Genomic DNA, 19,572 nt, shown 5'->3' with positions numbered 1-19,572 from the left:
TTTTCATTATTAAGACCATTTTTAGTTTTCTGAATTCCCCTCAAAATTGGACGTGACTGTGAATGATTTTGGGTTTCTGAATAGATAATGGTGACAGATTTCTGTACACAGTGCCATGTTTTCTATTATAGAAGAAGTGACACCTACGGTAGTTCAAACGTGTGCAGAAGCCCCTCTGAATCATTTGTCACTCGCTGCTTTTGACTTACTATGAGCTTGATTCTTTGTCCATAGATGTCAGGGGATGGATCACTTTATGATGACCTGTTCTGTTTATTCCCTCTGAAACAACTGGCATTGGCCACTGGGCCAGATGGACCGTTGGTCTGACCCAGTATGGCCATTCTTATGATGTCATTGATGAAGGTCCCACTGACTTCAGTGGTGCTAGATCAAGCACTATTTGCTCATCATGACCCCATAGGGTCAATCTTGTGAGGTACTGAGTGTGTCTCTTGATAGCAATGGAGTTAAGGTCACACAGTGCCTCCTAAGAGGTGCTCAGTATTCTGTAGGATTGGGCCCATAAGCATGTTTCCCTATCACATTTGTCTTTCATTGTCTATACAAATTGTGGTTTTCTAGCTTGCTACAGCACTTCTGTTGTTGAAAGGGATGATAATGTTTGTTTGCTTCCTTGTCTGTGTTGATGAGGAAGTGAGAGGAAAAAATGTAAATCCTTTTTGAAGGGAGACTGCCAAGCAAGAAAATCCTTTGTCTGTCTGTCTGTCTGAGGTATTTCCAAGTCATCTCTCAAACTGGTTTCTACAGCTACAATTCCTGGTGATGCACATGCCTTGCTTTCAGAGCCATACATACAAGTTTATAATGCTGGACATGGAGTGAACAATTAATAGTTACTTATGCATATAGGGATTGATTCTGTGCCTATAAAAGTCCCATTGTTTTCACTGATGTTAGACCAGGCCTATAATGTTTGTGTAAATAGTACTTAGTAGTAATGTGTCTAACTTCATGATGATTATTCATATAAACATTTTTAATGCATATTTCTTGAGGAAAATTTAGTGGAATAAAAGTGTGTGTACACACGTTTACTTTATCATTAAGGTCCTGATTCCAGGCCAACACTTAAACACATGCTTAATTCTAAGCATGTGCTTAAGTCTCATTGAGTTTGATGAGATGAACACACAATCTTAAAGTTAAGCAAATGCTAAAGTGATGTTCCGAATGGGGATGCTTTCCTGAACTGGAACTAAATATGTTCTAGTTCTACCACAAACTACTGTCCTAGTTCTACCACTAAATTAACACCCATTCAAACTAAAGTTCTCAAGTCCCGTCCCCCCACCAAGTCCCGCCAGTCCTTATCAAGTCACTCCAAGGCAGAGGTGAAAGTAAGACAGTCTGGTCCGGCGTACTGGCAAGCGCCAGTACGCCGTGCCGGACTGCACTGGCTTCCGCAGAGGGGATTTAAAGGGCCCAGTGCTCCGGCTGCTGCGGGGAGCCCCGAGCCCTTTAAATCCCCACCACAGCTCTGGCTCCCCCAGGGGCGGGAGCTCCGGGCCCTTTGAACCCCGACCCCAGCCTGGCTGCCAGATCTAAGGCGGGGATTTAAAGGGCCCGGAGCTCCACAGCGGCCGGAGCCCCGGCCCCTTTAATTTGCCCCTGAGCCCTGGGGACTCCCAGCCACCTCTGCAGCTGGGAGCCCCAGGGTGATTTAAAGGCCCTGGGGCTCCCAGCCACAGCCGGTGCCCCAGGGCCTTTAAATCTTGAGAGGCCCCACCTCTTCTGGCTGAGGCCCCGCCTCTTCTGGCTGAGGCCATGCCCCCGCTCAGGACTCCAGCCGTACCGGTAAGTCCTGTAAGTTACTTTCACCCCTGCTCTAAGGCCTTTCCTTCTTGGGTCTAACTCCCAAAGTTCCAGGTTTCTCTGCTGGAGGCTATGTGCTCCCAGAAGCCTTTGTATTCTACTCTGGTCTTCCGGAGAATCCCTCTCTCTACAGCTTCCAGCCAGTCTTTATAGAGAATCAGCTGATCTTTGCATAGGTGTGCCTCCTTAGTAAATAACCAGGGTTGGCTGGCCCCAGGCCTCTAGCTCTTAAAAGGGCAAGCCGTCCTGTTACAGTACTTTATAAACATGTATCAATTATATCATATCATACCCCGTGAGGTAGGGGACTTGGGGACAGAGCTACTGATGCTATGGCACCTTTCCCCACAGTCTACCTGCTGACCCTTTGATCCTCTTTGTGTATCTTGTCTGTGATTTTTGCTCTTCTTCTGTACCACGCCACTGTGGGGAGCATTTGGGCCTAGAGAAGTGTGTGTTTAAATTTCATACATCTCCGACCCTAAATTAATAGGCTAGTCAGAGAAACAAACAATGGTGTGTGTGTGTGTGTGTGTGTGGGGGGGTAAATTATCACGGGCCCGCTGAAATAAGCAACTGATGTCAATGGGCTTATGACAGTTTACACCATCTCAGGATCTGGCCCAGACAATAACAGAAGAATATAAGGCCCCAATTCAACAAAATACTTAAGCTTGGCTTTAAGGATATGCCTAAATTCCATTACCTTTCAAAAAGAACAGGAGTACTTGTGTAGGGTGACTAGATGTCCCGATTTTATAGGGACAGTCCCGATTTTGGGGCCTTTTTATTATATATAGGCTCCTATTACCCCCCCACCCCCGTCCCAATTTTTCACACTTGCTGTCTGGTCACCCTATACTTGTGGCACCTTAAAGACTAACAAATTTATTTCAACACATGCTTAAATGCTTTGCTGAATCAGGGCTGGACAGTGAAACATGGGAGGGAGTTAGGTGGGATGCCCAATAACAAGGAAAATGGGTGGGTAGGTTTCATCTCATAATTTCATTTCTAAACTTGTTAATCAGGTCACCTGAGTTCAACAGCCAACTCATCAGAGTTACGTATTATGATCTACGCTCATGCTAATATTTTCCTATTTATATTTAAAATATTCGGAACCCTCTGATTTATTCCTCATAGGACACTATCAGTCATGCACACAGTTGATCAGTTTTGGCGGTAATGGGCTATGCCAGAAAAATCACAGTTACACAATGCTATTTGGTGCTATTACAGCCTAATGCCTCTGTAATAGACAACTTACCGTGACTGCTGAAATGATAACACACTTATCTACCTGAATAATACTTTCGATAATATTTAAAATGACTGGCTCCTTAGGATAGTTATAGGATACGTCCACCAAAAACCATCTTGAAAACTCAAGAGGAAAAGAGACAAACTTAAAATGCCAAATGAAATAATAATATTAATACATTTAATATCTCTTGGAAAAAAGCTTACGGAGTAACAAAATTTCTGAGAGTCTCATTCACTGTTACGTTACTCCATTAAAATCAGTAGTTACCCAGCACCAAACTGGAGTAACAAAAGGATGAATCTGCCCCCGAATCTTTTAGTTAAACAGCGATAGCTGAGACATAAACTATAGTCCGGTTGTGCACTTTAACAAAGTGGGTTTATGCAGAGTGTATAACACAATGTATAAGACACTGGCTTTTAAAAATAATCATTTGGGTTCAAATTCGAGTTTCAAAATATATGACAAATTCTTGACCCTGCCTGTAAAAATCCCCAAGTCACGAGCCAGTAGGATAAAAATCTTTTAATTGGAAAAAAAAAAAGGCTTGTTGATGAGTTTGCTACACTGTTAAAATGTTTAACCACAGCCTGGAGCTACAGCAGGCATTACATCTGATGTTACTATTCATTAGAGCGCCTGGAAAGTTACACAACAAAATGCGAGCTGGAGTATTTTCTGTTTGTTTTTGAAGGAGATGCACCAACTAACTAAATGTAAAATAAGACCAGTTTCTTAGAGCTGAAGTTCTGCAAGTAGACTGGGGGCAGGTGTATTGGGGGAGAGGAGGAGGAATATTTTGTTCAAAGTACAGATAATTTAAAGATTCTTGAAAAACATTTAATAGCAAATGATACAAGGAAATGGATTAGAGAGAAATAAATGCGATGATCCTGGTGACTTGCCTAGAACTAAATTAGGGAAGGGAAAAGAGCCAGATATACCAAACCTACAGCCCATTCTGAACCCATGCTTTGAACACATGTCCTGAATAAAAGTCAGAAATCCTTGTTCTGCTTTTGGCTGTGGTTACGGGTGCTTTATCCAGACAGCATGCAGTGGGCTCGCTGGTTTCAATTGTCGACAACATTCCAAAATACTTCTTTCTCCTGTGAGATTGTCTGTGCATATTTTCAGCAGACATATTAAGCAAATCAAATGACTTGCATTGCCGGATAAATACCTTCCAGTTAGTTAGAGACATTTCACTCTGGCTAGTTATTATTAATTGGCTGTTGCAATCTACTGAGATTGCACTAATGAACACAATCACTTCACCCAGTGTAATATCGGTACTGCACAAGGACAAATCCTGCCCTCTCCTTTTTGCCCATGGAGAGCCCCAGATGCTGTTGAAAGCATTCGGCTCTGGGGAGAAAATGTGGGGATTCTATGAAGGGTGGGAAATGGTCCACACAGTGGCTGTGCCTGTGTTTGTGCACATTGTGGTTTGGAGCAAGCCAAAGCAGGACTGCTGAATTCGCAGATATGCAAGATTGGCCGGCCAACACTCTCCATGAGGGGCAGGAGGTGCATTGGCAACATGAGCTACTGTGACCTTAGGGTTATAGTGATAGCTGAAGAGCAGCCCAAGGGATGAGTGGGGAAAATTCCTTAGCCTTCTCCACAAAAAAGCATAGCTTGGAAACTCAATCTCTGCAAAGTCCATGTAACTACATTTCCCTATCACTGTTCCTCCCCTCCTTTTGCATGTTTCACCCAATAGCAGTGTCTTGTCTTAAATTAGCACATAAAATCTTCAGGAACAGGAACTGGTCTTCTTATATAATAGTAAAAAGTATAAAACAATGAGGCCCCCAATCCTGAGTCGGGCTTCTAGGCATTACTGGGATACACATAATAATAATATACATAATTACCCTGTCCCAAGCACAAGCATGGTGGGTGAATGGGGAAGATTCAGTCCCAAATAATAATATTTATAGAAAATATTAATTCTTTTTTTGTAATTGTCCTTAATGGCACCTTATACATAAAGAATTACTTTGATGGACCACACTGCCTAGAACAATGTGAGAAACTTGCATGCACCATGGAAAGCATATGATTCCATGATTCATTAAGCCTTATTTATTATGTGTAATTAGGCACCTCTCAGCTGAACCCAGGGTCTCCAGAGATGATAATACTTAGAACTTATATAGTGCTTTTCATCTTCAAAGTGCTTTACAAACATTAGCTAATTAACAACATAATAAGACATGAAAGGCCAGCGTACTTACCCACTGTGCTGTCTAGCCCTTGTATAATTCACATTTTGATGTTTTAAAATGTAAGAAGCATTTTGGGGAAGGGGAACTTTACTCATTTTTTTCTGTTAAAAATCACAAGTGTCTGTGCAAATAAAATAACTAAAGAGGTGACGAAATCCCCAGAGTACTTCTCTTCCTTGTTACTATTTATTGCTCCTGGCGGATGGTAGAAAGAAATAGCTACCAGAAATGAAGGAAGGCGTGTAAATTGCAACCACCTTATCTGATTATTCTTACAGACTCTATTCAGTCCACAGCTGCCTCTAGCACTCTGAGCCTTTGGAGCCACCATGATGGTTCCTTATGTGAGGCTGTTTTCCCTGAGACTCTGTTGCTTTTCTGGGGCCACCTAAGGCTACATTCTCCTGAGGGCAATCACAAAACAGTTAGTGTGGCTATTGGACTCCAGCAGGTGACCAGGCCTCTAAACACAGAAGTAATCAATAAGAGCAAAGGCAGACTTAAAGTACTGGCCAGGTACATTTCTTCCTGTAAAAATGTCCATGTTTTCCCACCCTTCCCTCCTTATATGATTTAATGTAAGATTTTTGCAGGGCCTATTATATTTCAGATTTCACGTTTATTGGATTACCTAGAGGCATACTGATGTTAACCATGCTGAGATGTGGGTAGAGTATTTCAGGCTTATTTCTAAATTAACATTTCTTCCTAGACACTACTGGGCTAATAAGTGATGGTCACATAAATACCACCCTATGCCGGAAACCCACTGACCGCTGTACTTACCTACATGCCTGCAGCTTCCATCCAGGACACATCACACGATCCATTGTCTACAGCCACGCTCTAAGATATAACCGCATTTGCTCCAATCCCTCAGACAGAGATAAACTCCTACAAGATCTCTATCAAGCATTCTTAAAACTACAATACCCACCTGCTGAAGTGAAAAAACAGATTGATAGAGCCAGAAGAGTACCCAGAAGCCACCTACTACAGGACAGGCCCAACAAAGAAAATAACAGAACGCCACTAGCTGCCACCTTCAGCCCCCAACTGAAACCTCTCCAGCACATCATCAAAGATCTACAACCTATCCTGAAAGATGATCCCTCACTCTCACAGATCTTAGGAGACAGACCAGTCATCACTTACAGACAGCCTCCCAACCTTAAGCAAATACTCACCAGCAACCGCACACCATACAACAAAAACACTAACCCAGGAACCTATCCTTGCAACAAAGCCCGATGCCAGCTCTGTCCACATATCTATTCAAGTGACATCATCATAGGACCTAACCACGTCAGCCACACCATCAGGGGCTCGTTCACCTGCACATCTACCAATGTGATATATGCCATCATGTGCCAGCAATGCCCCTCTGCCATGTACATTGGCCAAACTGGACAGTCTCTACGCAAAAGAATAAATGGACACACATCTGACATCAGGAATCATAAGATTCAAAAACCAGTGGGAGAACACTTCAACCTCTCTAATCACTCAGTGACAGATTTGAAGGTGTCAGTTTTGCAACAAAAAACTTCAAAAACAGACTCCAAAGAGAGACTGCTGAACTCGAATTAATATGCAAATTAGACACAATTAACTTAGGCCTAAACAGAGACTGGGAATGGTTGGGTCATTACACTAATTGAATTTCCCCCCCCCCCCCATGTTAAGTTCTCCTCACACCTTCTATGGGTCATCTCGATTATCACTTCAAAGTTTTTTCTTCTGCTGCTACTGATAGCGCATCTCAATTGATTGGCCTCTTACAATTGGTATGCGTATTTCCACCTTTTCATGTTCTCTGTATGTATAAATATCTTCTGTCTGTGTGTTCCACTCTATGCATCTGAAGAAGTGAGCTGCAGCCCACAAAAGCTTATGCTGAAATAAATTTGTTAGTCTCTAAGGTGCCACAAGTCCTCCTATTCTTTTTGCGGATACAGACTAACATGGCTGCTACTTTGTAACATTTCTTCCTGTGTGGCATGTGATGGTATAACATATTGTAGAATGCTTATCCCCACAATCGGTGTCCTTCTAATGTTAATAGACACATGGAGGGCAAAATAAAAGAGGAACAAATGATCTATAATCCCATTCAGTTTTTGTGACCAGTTTTTCTAATGATCAGTCCATTTCAATGATCATTTTTGCAAACGCAGAATGGCTGTGTGTTGTCTGAGCATATATATGGGTTTTCTTAAGGATCACTCAGCCACCAGTGAAAAGACCAGATAACATCATGGCAGTGTCTCTCTTCCCACCCTGAACAACGCCTACTGCTGCCCATTTGGGGCTTCTATTGTACCAAAAGGTAAAGAATTTGCAGACCAGTGAAAAATATATGAAGCAAAGCAGAGAGAGCTGGCAAAATACTACACATCCCCAAGACTGCCAACACAAAATGCCTCAAACAAAGAAATGATTCAGAGTGACTGGCTGTGTCTAGTCAGAACCTGTATTGCAAGTGACAAAGGGGTGCACCAAGGACCTGGAAGTGGAACATGTGTTCCTAGGCTGGACTCAGCAGTCCCTTCTTTAATGCAGCTGATCATTCCAGCTTGAATCCTGAAAGCCAACAATCTTGCAGGGAAAATCGGCATATGAGATTCCGTCACAAACATGGGGTCTAATTAAAACAGTTACAATGTAAAAATGCTAAATGTAGAACAGAATTGTCAAAAAGTTTTATACCTAAAGTGTGAATTCTAACTTTTCCATTCTTATTTGTGTAACACTACATTTTAATTTGCCTGAAGAAGTGTTGATAAAGTTGATATTGCAAAGACAGGTGGGTATTTGATGGTACTATTGGTCATGGTTGTGCTCAGTAAAACTTGCTATGCTGATCAATGGATTATCAGAATCAAATGACACACTTCCCAAATCAGCTCTTACTCCATTACTACCATAGAATACACTGCAAAACTCCACCAAACAGCAGTGTTCCCTAAAATATTTACAAATGCAACCTTTTACTGCTTTCCTGTTTATAGCTTAGAATTACACAGATCTGGCGTGAAGAATAAAGCAGTTTTTATAAATCAAAGCTTACACTGAGTTTCCGTAAAGTGAATTCAGTAAAGCAAAGCAAAGCAGGGAAAAACAATTTTGATATTAGCAAAAGGGTCATTTAAATCTTGTCAATAATCTACTAGTATGATGCATCTAGTTCTTTCAGAACGATTTGCTGCTAAAACAATTGTAGAACACATGCATTCGTTCTCGTAGCACAATGCTTCTCTCTCTTTTTGTTTGATTTTGTGTTTGTTTTTTTTTACTGGGAAATATGGGCAATCAGTTTATATGCATCAATCCCTTTAGAATTTTACAACTTTTTTTTTCCAGTCTAAGAATAGCCTAAGAATAGGGTACTGTATGCTGCACAGTTATACTAATGAAGGAGTTGGTTATAATAAGGCTGAAATAACGGGCCTTTTTCTGAGCTTTTAGACAGTTAATATTTGGTAACTCTAACAGGTCTCTGTTGAGTTAAGTACAGCATAAGACAGTGATAATGGGTATTCTCCAGCTTCTCTCTAATAGTCATAACAGCTATTCTGTGGACTAGTTTAACATTAATTATTACTTATACTGTTGTCACTGTGATGTGCTCCTTATTATTTTCTTTTTCATAAATGGGCTGCTCTGTTGATGAACTTTTGACAAGAGTTGCCTATAGAAATAACCCTGGTTTTCATTTGGTACATTTAACCTGAAAAGCCAGGATTGAGAAAGAAAAAACTAGATTTCAAGCTGGAAGGTAACTGAACCTAATTATTTATATGAGATTTGATACATTCTACTACTTTCACCAAATGCAGATGATGCTCAAACACCACCCACTTCAATAGCTTACCAGAGTGGTTTTTTTGGATTTTGGTATCTTTAGTATGATAATGACTTAGGTTAGGGTGTACATTCTGCAAGGAATTCCCTAGGTCTCCCTTTCATTCATCCATCCATCCATCCATCCATCCATCCATCCATCCATCCATCCAAAGTCGGAGAAACTTCTTTCAGAACAGCTTTGTTCTTCAGTGCCCTTTCTTGGTAACAGCCTCCTGTACTGCATGACATTCTGGAACTTTGATCCAATAACATAATCACTGCCTTGTGAGAGAGATTTTGGGGCTACTTTCTTAGAAAACATGCTTGTTGGAGGACCTCATCTTGTTGATTGAAATTACAAGATTGTTAGACAGCAACCCAAACAAAAAGTGACAACTCCCAACTCCAAAAGCCCATGTAACCAGGGAGCATTTATCAAGACAAACCCAGACAAAGACTCCTCTTACAAGTACCATAGACAGTCTGACTCCCTCAAACAGGGTTCACTTTTATAGCTCCTGACATTTCTCCCACTAGCCACTGACTGCTTCAGTTAAAAACACGAACAACAAAACCCCCAGTAGCCCTTAATGCACCAGAGATGGTGCAGACCTGCCGAACTTCCCTTCGCTTTGTGTAGGAACATCCCTCTGGAACAAGACACAGGGCTCAAATGGCCTCTTCCCTTGTAACTGCAGTGTATTCAGGGATTTAGTGCCTTTCAAGCTAGTAGATAAACATTTAGCTTTATTATACTTAAAATTGACATGTTCCTACCTATCTCCTTTACCAATGCATTTCATTTCCAGTCTGAAGAAGAACTATGGTTGAGTCTGGAGCAACCTGACAAGAAAATGAAAGAGAGAGAGATGATGGCTGGCGAGCCTTGGGAAAGAAGAGCGAAATAGCAAAACAGAAAAACCATTCATTCAGAAAGCCAGGTTCTCCTCATGCCCCTTGGATGTTTGTAAATGACACCTCTTTAGGAGCTGGTTTCAATATATCTAAGGTCACCCCTTAACCCAATGGGATTTAAACCCTATTACACTAGGTAATGTGCCAGTGACAGGATTAATGATTGAACAGGTAACCGAGGATACATCGCACCATTTTGTTTCCTCAGGGGTACATGAGTAAAGCAAGGTCTATAGGGAGATGTTTACAGTGTTGGCTTTCGGTCTCATTGGCATTTGCTGTGGCAAACATCCCATCCCTAACACTATCAAAGCTCACCCAGTCTTTCAGCAGTGGCTGGATGGAATGCAGAGTGGTTAGTTCTAGTATGCACGCTTGGCTGTTAGAACTAGACAGTTCAGGATGTGAAAGCACTCACATTGGTCCTCCCATGCTGCCAGGGTGCACACAACCTTCCCTTTTCATTTCTTTCGCTCTTTCACTACCACATTCAGACTCTTTGGGAGAATGAAACAATCCTTTTCTATTAGATTCTTTTCCAGCTGGTTCCAAGCAGTGTAATAAGCCAGTTACCCATTAGAGGAAGCAGCAGAAACTCTGGCTCTGAATCTTATCTAAGTACTTACATGGGTTTATTAATGCAGCATTTGAGCGTTCTCCAAGTATTTATAGATTTATCCTAACAGATATTTTTATCCCCATTTTACATATGGGAAACCGAGGCACAGAGAGACCACATTGAAGGCGCAGGGAACAGAACCTAGCTTTCATGAACAATAATCACAAAACTATTCTTCCTTCTGCCCGTACTTTCAACTTTCCTTGTAGTTTCACCTTGGATGGTAGTTTGAATGGACTTTTTGAATGAAAGAAGCGAAAAAAGAGATCAGAACCAACAGAGAAACCAGGCAATAATGATAATGCAGATGCTTGTCCTTCAATCTGTCACACCAACGGCAAGATGTGGCTCTTTGTATGCGAGCAGATAGCCATTGCAAAGAGCTACTGGGAGTCTCTATATTGGATGGAGAAGATGGAATGAGCTACTTCAGTCAGGCAATGCAGCAAGTAAAGATGGTGATGACAGCATATGGAATATCATGGATGGCTGGACTGGCAGAATATCATCTATGTATCCATGTTTTTCCTACGGTGTCTAGCACTATCATATCTAAGCACCAATTTAACAATGGTGACAGTTAATGAGCTATAGATAAATCTCAGCCTGATTATTACATTTGTTTTTAGGTCAATCTTCCCTTGTTTACACCTTTGCTCATTTCTTCCTCAACCATTGGGTCATAGTAGTGTTTTCTCACAAATTATGAATGTAGCTTTGTGACTTGTGGCAGTGGCAGGAGGGTAGCTCTGTGCACCTGTCGATGCTTATTCAATGGAGCACCTTGCAGAAAAAGAACACAGTCAACTGGTGAGACTTGTTATGAAACTGCAAACTTGGTGCCTTTTCATAATATTTGGAATTAAATTCTGAGGCAGTGGCAGTGCAACCGCTCTGTGCACCTGCTACTTCATTCATAGGCAGAACTGTTTGCAGTAAAGAGAGTTCCCCTAACCAATATAACCTGCAGCAAAATCTGAAACTCAGTTTATTTTCCAAGTAGTTAGAATTTAGTAAAGAGGCTGCAAGAGCTTAGCTGTGTGTGTCTCTAGTACTTTTCAAGAATAAGGCTTGTGAGACTCTCTTAGCGAGGCATATAATGCTTTTAGAAAGTTGTCCTTTAAATCACATTTTCAGAGATAGAAACACAAGCATTTGGAGCGGCATCTTTCTGCTGTGTCATGCAAACCAATGCTTGTCGTCCTCCAGTCAGCAGAGGCTCCCTTCCATTCATTCTGCTTCTTTCGATCTTTAAATGTATTCTCACCAGCCAGGCTATGATTGCCATCTTATAGACTCACTTGTAAGGCAACTGCTTCTCTCAAGACTTTGTGCATAAAGAATCAAAATAAGTTTTGGGGTTTTTTTGGGTCACTTGTTCTGAGTTCCTGTACATAGCGATTTTCCCTCTCATTTGTTTAATCTTTCTCAGTCAGATACCTACCCTCTATTCATGTCACTCCCAAAGGATGTGTGCTGACTTACACCCCATGTGACCCATGAGGTCAGTACAAGTCAGAGCAGTGGGTCTTATGGAATTTTGCCCATGGCTTCTAAAAAAGGTGATAATTCCAGGTAGGACATTTCAACATTGGTCAATAGATTCTCCTATTAACAAGCTACTGAGACCTGGCTGGCTAACTAACTAACACACACACACACACGGCAAGGTTACTTCGCAAGCTATCCCAACACCGCTGCATTTAGACTCCTGGCAAAATATATTTTATTATTGGGAGTCTCCTGAAAGAACCAGGATTCCAGAAGGGACAATGGGCGTCATCATGACGACGATCTAGGGTTTATTCTATATAATTTTTGTTTGAATTATTCTAGAGTGGGACTTGGCTGGAGAGAGCATAAAGCTGGACACAACAGCAGAGCTTTTGCCTTGACACTTGGGAGAGTTTGCTTGTGACTCAAACTCTTGGAAGAGGAAATGGCATTTAGAGCAATCCACAATTCCTGCAGAGTCATACGAGTGTAGAAGGAGACTGGAATACATCTAGTTTGAAGATTTATTAGTTCAATAACTGTTTTGGGAGCAGAGGCCCTAATAAATTATTAGATATGCTATTGGGAAACTGATTGTTGATGAAAAGAAGAAGGCTGGAACTTCGTTAAATATACATAACCAGTGTTATGGCTCAGTTCTGGTTGATGTATATTTACTTTTATTGTTTTTCTGTATACGATTTCTGTTCTGTTAATATTTACATATATTGGTGAAAATAAGTTACTTTATGTTCTCCTGTTTAGTTGTACATGTGTGTGACCTTTAAGAAAAGGAGCTAGAACGTTACTATAGGGCCTATTTTGGTCTGCCTTTGAGTCACTCTTAATTATAAGAAATAATGACACAAAAATAGAAACACCCTGAGCCTCATTCTGCTCTGACCATAACTGAAACCGTAGTACCACCACTGACATCAATGAAGTTACACTAAGAAGAGAAGAGAATCACATCCTTTGCTTTCAGGAGGTAGAGTGCGTGGGTGCCGAGTACAACACAAAAATTAATAAAGAAACTATGAGTTATTTGCTGCATATTAAACTAGTACTAGTGGGTGACAACCAGGGCCCTGCCCCAACACACACTTTATGGTGTCTCAAGGCAAGTTGGGAAAATTTAGGTAGGTAGAAAAAGAGCCCCCCCCCCCCGCCCCCCAAAAAATTGCAGTTAAAATACTCAGCTGCATTGAGCCAAATCACTTTGGCCAGATTCTGCCACCCTTCCTCAAGATGAGTAGTGCTTTACTCCTCAAGGAGTTTCCTAGGCACACTACTCACCATGAGAAAAGATGGCCTTTTAGTAACATCGTTTTACCATGTAGACTTATCTACTATGGCTGTAAAATACCGTTGCATTTCTTATAAAGATGATTCCTTCAGGAAAAAAGGAGTTTTTACTGTATGGAAGACAAAATGATACGACACATCCATGCCAAGAACTGTGTGAGAATAACATGAGCTCTTTACCACCACATGCTGCACTGGGAAATTTACTCCCAGACACACCTTGACTGAGAAAAAACAGATGGGGAATTGTAAGAAATAACTTACTTCATCTGATAATAAATTTGCTTTGCAGAAATGCACCACAATGCATGAGGGAATATAGTTTCCCAAGGTTTAAGCTTACTTTTCCCAATCAGCATGAGACTAGACAGTTTTTCAAAGCAGCTGCAAACAGTATTCCTCTAATGGATAATGATAGTTTCTAAATACATGGTTTTTGCTTATGTCACACTAGAACATTTTTGAACACCAACACAGACAGCCTCAATGGTCCTGTTAACTTCCCCAATGTAAATACCATAGCAATTATTATAAAGATAAATATTTACATGCTGGGAGATGAGAGACAACTAGTTGGAAAATGACTGCTTAGAGAAATAAAGGAGTCATCCAATGAAAATTAGAAAGAGAGGTCTTCTTTAATAGACGCAAGTCCTGCCACTACCATACAAGAGGAAGTTTTAAGGAAACTTATTAGCTTGTCCAAGTTCAGGTTCACAGAAGCATCAGTCATAAGGAAGTGAGACCAGGTTTAGAACATTATGCTATAGACTTTTGAAACGCCTGCTCTCAGAACCCAGACACACATGATTGGTAAGTTCCAAGAGCTCTTAAAAGCCAGGGCATCATCAGTTAGCTCCTGCATGCGCCACACTGTTTCAAATAATGTGTTCAGCTTTGAACAAATCATGTACGTAGAAACATTTGCACATATAGGCATAGGAACTGATCCTACAAAGGACAGTCCTGTACAGTATCAGAGAAGGTGTACCTTTATGTTTGAGCAAGTCAAAGGTCAGAGCCAAAGTAAAGCATGAGAGATCCAAGGCTGATTAATTTTGTTTCTGGAACTAAAATTAGCCTATGCTCTTAGAGTGAGTTACGAAAACCTTCCAGGTGAATATGATGAGAATATAGGGTGAACATAGCAGAGAATTTCTGCTGTATTCCCATCTTAAATTATTATAATTAGATTAAAGGTTCCCACAGAAATGGATTTATTATAGTAACGTGTTACAGAATTTAAGAAAAACATTTTGAACGGTCTGTTTTATAAACGTCTTCAAATCTAAAATTCACTTGAGATCACAGAATAGAGTATTCAGTTAAAGCTAAATAAATCTGTGTTGGTTTTGCTTCTTTCATAATAGTAAGCCAGATCCTTAGCTGGTGTAAATCAGTGAGTAAATTGTAAATTGACTTCAGTGGAGCTATGTAGATTTGTATTGGCTGAGAAACTGTTTAAAGCAGATATGTTTGCTTAAGAAAAAGATATTAGAAGTCAACATTTTGCAGCAGTCTTAGATATATTGTCGGTGAATAATTAAAATCAGGGTGAAAAGGAGCCCCCTGCAGAGAAGAAATTCAGTTCTGCCACCTAAGTGGGAAATGTTTTATGCGTGAGTAATAATGCAGTTTATGGTTTTCTTGTAATGCATTGTCCTAACTTTAATCTTGAATCATTTATCAAGGTTCTCTATTGTACTATACTAATGGGTTGCTTTAAAAGAGCCATGAAAAAAATAATCTGCGCCTTAAGCAAAATCGCCATTTGTTTTTTCCTCTGACAGGAAAAAAACCCCTTCTCTCTTTACTGGAGATGAGTTTTTGAGTCTGGCTCAGGTAAAGCATGCAAAAGTTCAGATGCTTATCTGACTAATCTGAACTACTTGGGCCAAATTCATTCCTGATGTAAGCAGGCACAACTCCACAAATGGAATTAGGCCCATTTACACTGAGGATGATTTTTTTTCTTGCATCTAAAAATATAGCCTGAAATTTTACCATGAGTCAGACCATTATGTCAGTGGTTCTCACACTGATTTGATTGCCCCCCCCCTTCTTTGTGTCTGTTATTATTAATCTCCCTCTCCCCCAAGTACATATACCTCCACCCAGCTCTGAAGGCAGAGCAGAGAGCAGCGGGCCGGGTGCCCAGCTCTGAAGGCAGCGCTGCACCCACAGCAGCACAGAAGTAAGGGAGGCAATGTGACAAGTGATGCCCTCCCCACAGTTTGAGAACCACTGCACTAAGTTATTTAAGCTCAGTGAGGCTGTGTGGGTGTTTTTGGCCCTTACACTGCAAGGACTTGATTCTGATTTCACTTATATCAGTGGAATAACTCCATACACATGCAGAACTGGTATAAATGACTTCAGAAGCAGGCCCTAAATCTTGTGTGTGAGAGATTTCTGACACATCCATCGCTTCTGTGTCTGTGCAGAAGCCACAAGAAATAGCCTACTGTGCTGTATTTCATATTTTCTGGGTCCAGTCCCAGTAAGGCACTGGAAGGGAATATCCCTTATCCAAACCTTTCAAAAACGTTTGGGGTCAAGTTTGATACTAAAAATTGGTTAAAAGAACAGGAGTACTTCTGGCACCTTAGAGACTAACAAATTTATTTGAGCATAAGCTTTCGTGGGCTACAGCCCACTTCTTCGGATGCATAGAATGGAACATATATTGAGGAGATATATATACACACATACAGAGAGCATGAACAGGTGGGAGTTGTCTTACCAACTCTGAGAGGCCAATTAAGTAAGAGAAAAAACTTTTGAAGTGATAATCAAGATAGCCCAGTACAGACAGTTTGATTAGAAGCGTGATAATACTTACATGGGGAGATAGATTCAATGTTTGTAATGGCTCAGCCATTCCCAGTCTCTATTCAAGCCTAAGTTGATTGTATCTAGTTTGCATATCAATTCAAGTTCAGCAGTTTCTCGTTGGAGTCTATTTTTGAAGCTTTTCTGTTGCAAAATTGCCACCTTCAGGTTTGTTATTGAGTAACCAGACAGGTTAAAGTGTTCTCCTACTTGTTTTTGAAAGTTATGATTCCTGATGTCAGATTTGTGTCCATTTATTTTTTTGCATAGAGACTGTCCGGTTTGGCCAATGTACATGGCAGAGGGGCATTGCTGGCACATGATGGCATATATCAAATTGGTATATCATATATCACAGATCTTGGGAGACAAACCTGTCCTCGCTTACAGACAACCCCCCAACCTGAAGCAAATATTCACCAGCAACCACACACCACTGAACAAAAACACTGACCCAGGAACCTATCCTTGCAACAAAGCCCGATGCCAACTCTGTCCACGTATCTATTCAAGTGACATCATCATAGGACCTAATCACATCAGCCACACCATCAGGGGCTCGTTCACAAGCACATCTACCAATGTGATATATGCCATCATGTGCCAGCAATGCCCCTCTGCCATGTACATTGGCCAAACCGGACAGTCTCTACGCAAAAGAATAAATGCCAAGAAAAGGTAGTTTTTGTTTATTGTAAAGGAAAATTGTGGATCACTGGGGAGCCAAGGAAGTATTATGTCAGAGTTCAGTTTGCTTTATCCCTTGGTTAATTAGAATCCTACTCGTAGAACATAGGTCAAAGTGGAAAGTACTGGAGAGATGTCTTCAAACAGTTAAAAATATTTAAGTGAAATATCTTATTGAGTAAAATTAGTTCTATTTGTATTTATATCTCAAAATATTTTGGGGGTGGTGGGTGGAGGGAAGAAATGTAACGGGCAGCCTAGTCTATGCTGCTTCTGCTTGACTTTGGGGCTAAGACCAAGTGTAAGTCCTACTTTTATATTGGCTGTGTCATCTTTTGGGGATTTGGGGCCCAATCCTTTACCTATTGACTTCACTAGGAAGACCTCATGCCATTGCAATGACATGACCTTATCAATCAAATAGACATTTTCATTCTGTAAACAGTTTGATCCTGTTGCTATGGGAAAGGAAACTCCAGGAAAGAAACAAAAATGCCAGTCTCATAGGGACGTTGTGAGTCTTAATTCATTGCTGTTTGTAAAGTGCTTTAGCATCCTCAGGGCTTGTCTACACTTAAAACGCTACAGTAGCACACTGGCGCAGCTGCAGCACCTCAGTGTAGACACTACCTATGCCGATAGGAGAGTAATCCACCTCCCCCAGAGGCGGTAGCTGGGCTGGCGGAAGTTCCTTCGACCTAGCGTTGTCTACTTGGAGACTTAGGTCGGCTTAACAACACCGCTCGGGGGTGTGGATTTTTCGCACCCCTGACTGATATAGTTAAAGCAACCTAATTTTCTAGGGTAGACCAGGTCTCAGATAGGAGGTGTTGTAGACATAAACCATATTTTTTATTATTATTATTATAGTAACTCAGCTCCTGTCTTTCTTTACCCCAATTTTCTTCCTACGAACATCTCATGTAAAGTAAACAAGTAACATTTATTATATTTATGGAAGTTTTATTGACATCAGTTGGAATAAAATGAGTTCAGGAGGAGGAATAAATATAGCTATGCCCCCCAAAAAACCAGAGTGTAATAAATATATTTTGCATAAATAAAATGTAGGGAATTTCACAGAAAATGTTGATTTTTACATCTTGCTCTATTGGTGAAAATGTTTTAAAATTCTGTTGATATTATTAAAAGTTCTGATTCCTCCCCCTCCCCCGAGGAAATTTACAGATGGGCCCATTCTCCCCATGTTTGTTCTTAATCTAATTATATAGACATGTTCACTTTGTGTTTGATAAAGGCACTTGCCTTTACTGGTGACACATAACAGCACATGCCCCCGTTCAATTTGCTAACATGTATGTGCAATGACTAAATATTTGTAATACACGGAATGCATTGTCACTAATTTTACTGCTCTCCCCCAGACAATACTTCCTTTCTTTACTGGCTTCCTGAAAAGTGTATGGATTGAAATAAATCTCCCAGTTCTAAAGAACTGAAACTCTTTCATACTTATAATCCAAAAGTAACTATATTTTTAGTACTTACGTTTTCATTAAAATTTACAAAACGCCCTTGACTGTACACTGATTTATTGTTGTATTAGGTAAAACTAAACACACTGTATAAAATACCATGTTACTCCACTTGTAGTCTGATCTAACATGTTATCGGTGATTGCAAGTACATTTTATAGCCCCAGCTGCCGAATCGAAAAAAAAAAAAAAAAAAGGTGATACAAGCATCAATCTCCAGGATAAAATCAGACCACTTTCTACCACAGTTTGACCTTAGTGATGCCTTTGGATAGTCTTACTTGTCTAAGTCCTCACAATAATTACCAAGGGACAGTTAGAAAATGCAGCTTTAATGGTGAGGGCTGGAATTACTAGCTGCATCAAAGACTTAAACCCCAACCCCGGAGATTTCCAAGCATCGGAAGAATTTGACGTAACTCTGGTACTGCTATAAGAAATAAATGGAATAAGGCTGCAGAAACCATTCATATATTTTATTTGTGTTCTTTATCGTCTGTACCCCTGAACTCTGTAGTGTCATGAGCAGATATAAAAAGCTATAAATAAAAAAACCTATAGATAGCCAGACCTTAAGATATATGCTATAGTTTGCTAAATTTTATTTATAGCACAAGGAAACACAGTTAATTATAGGTCACAGAAATGTTAATTTATGTCATAATACAAGTTACAGTCCAAGAAAGAAGCCAGCTTATTTTTGGACTGCCACAATTTAGCCTTATTGGGCCTCTGTTAATTCCAAATGCCACAATTATCCTAGTAGAGCCTCTGTTAATTCCAAATCCCAATGTATGTTAATAGAATGCAATATAAGCAAAGAAATTCAGTAGAATAAGCGTCTCTAGTCAGCCTATTTCACAGTCCTGAATAGAATATTCAAATCAAAATAACCAAAAAAATGCATCATCTGTGATACAAAATACTGAAGGTTAAAAAGAATGAGGTAAAAGCAACCATTAAAAGGCTATTTTGAATAAAAAAGCAATTGGATTTATATTAGTAATGTATTTAATACATCATATTTGTTTAGAAGTAACA

General features: G+C 40.3%; 2 long non-coding RNA genes across 4 annotated transcripts in view; one reads left to right on the top strand and one right to left on the bottom strand.

Moving 5' to 3' along the window:
- Positions 1-19,572, bottom strand: part of LOC101947655 (uncharacterized) — a 53,616-nt gene that overhangs the window by 8,600 nt on the left and 25,444 nt on the right. The gene's annotated exons all lie outside the window — the stretch shown is intronic.
- Positions 1-19,572, top strand: part of LOC101947479 (uncharacterized) — a 64,187-nt gene that overhangs the window by 23,003 nt on the left and 21,612 nt on the right. The gene's annotated exons all lie outside the window — the stretch shown is intronic.

The sequence above is a fragment of the Chrysemys picta genome, chromosome 14 (assembly GCF_011386835.1).
Source record: "Chrysemys picta bellii isolate R12L10 chromosome 14, ASM1138683v2, whole genome shotgun sequence".
Classification (NCBI taxonomy): Eukaryota; Metazoa; Chordata; order Testudines; family Emydidae; genus Chrysemys; species Chrysemys picta.
The sequence above is the reverse complement of the archived record's forward strand: the minus strand, read 5'-3'. Positions and strand labels throughout refer to the sequence as shown.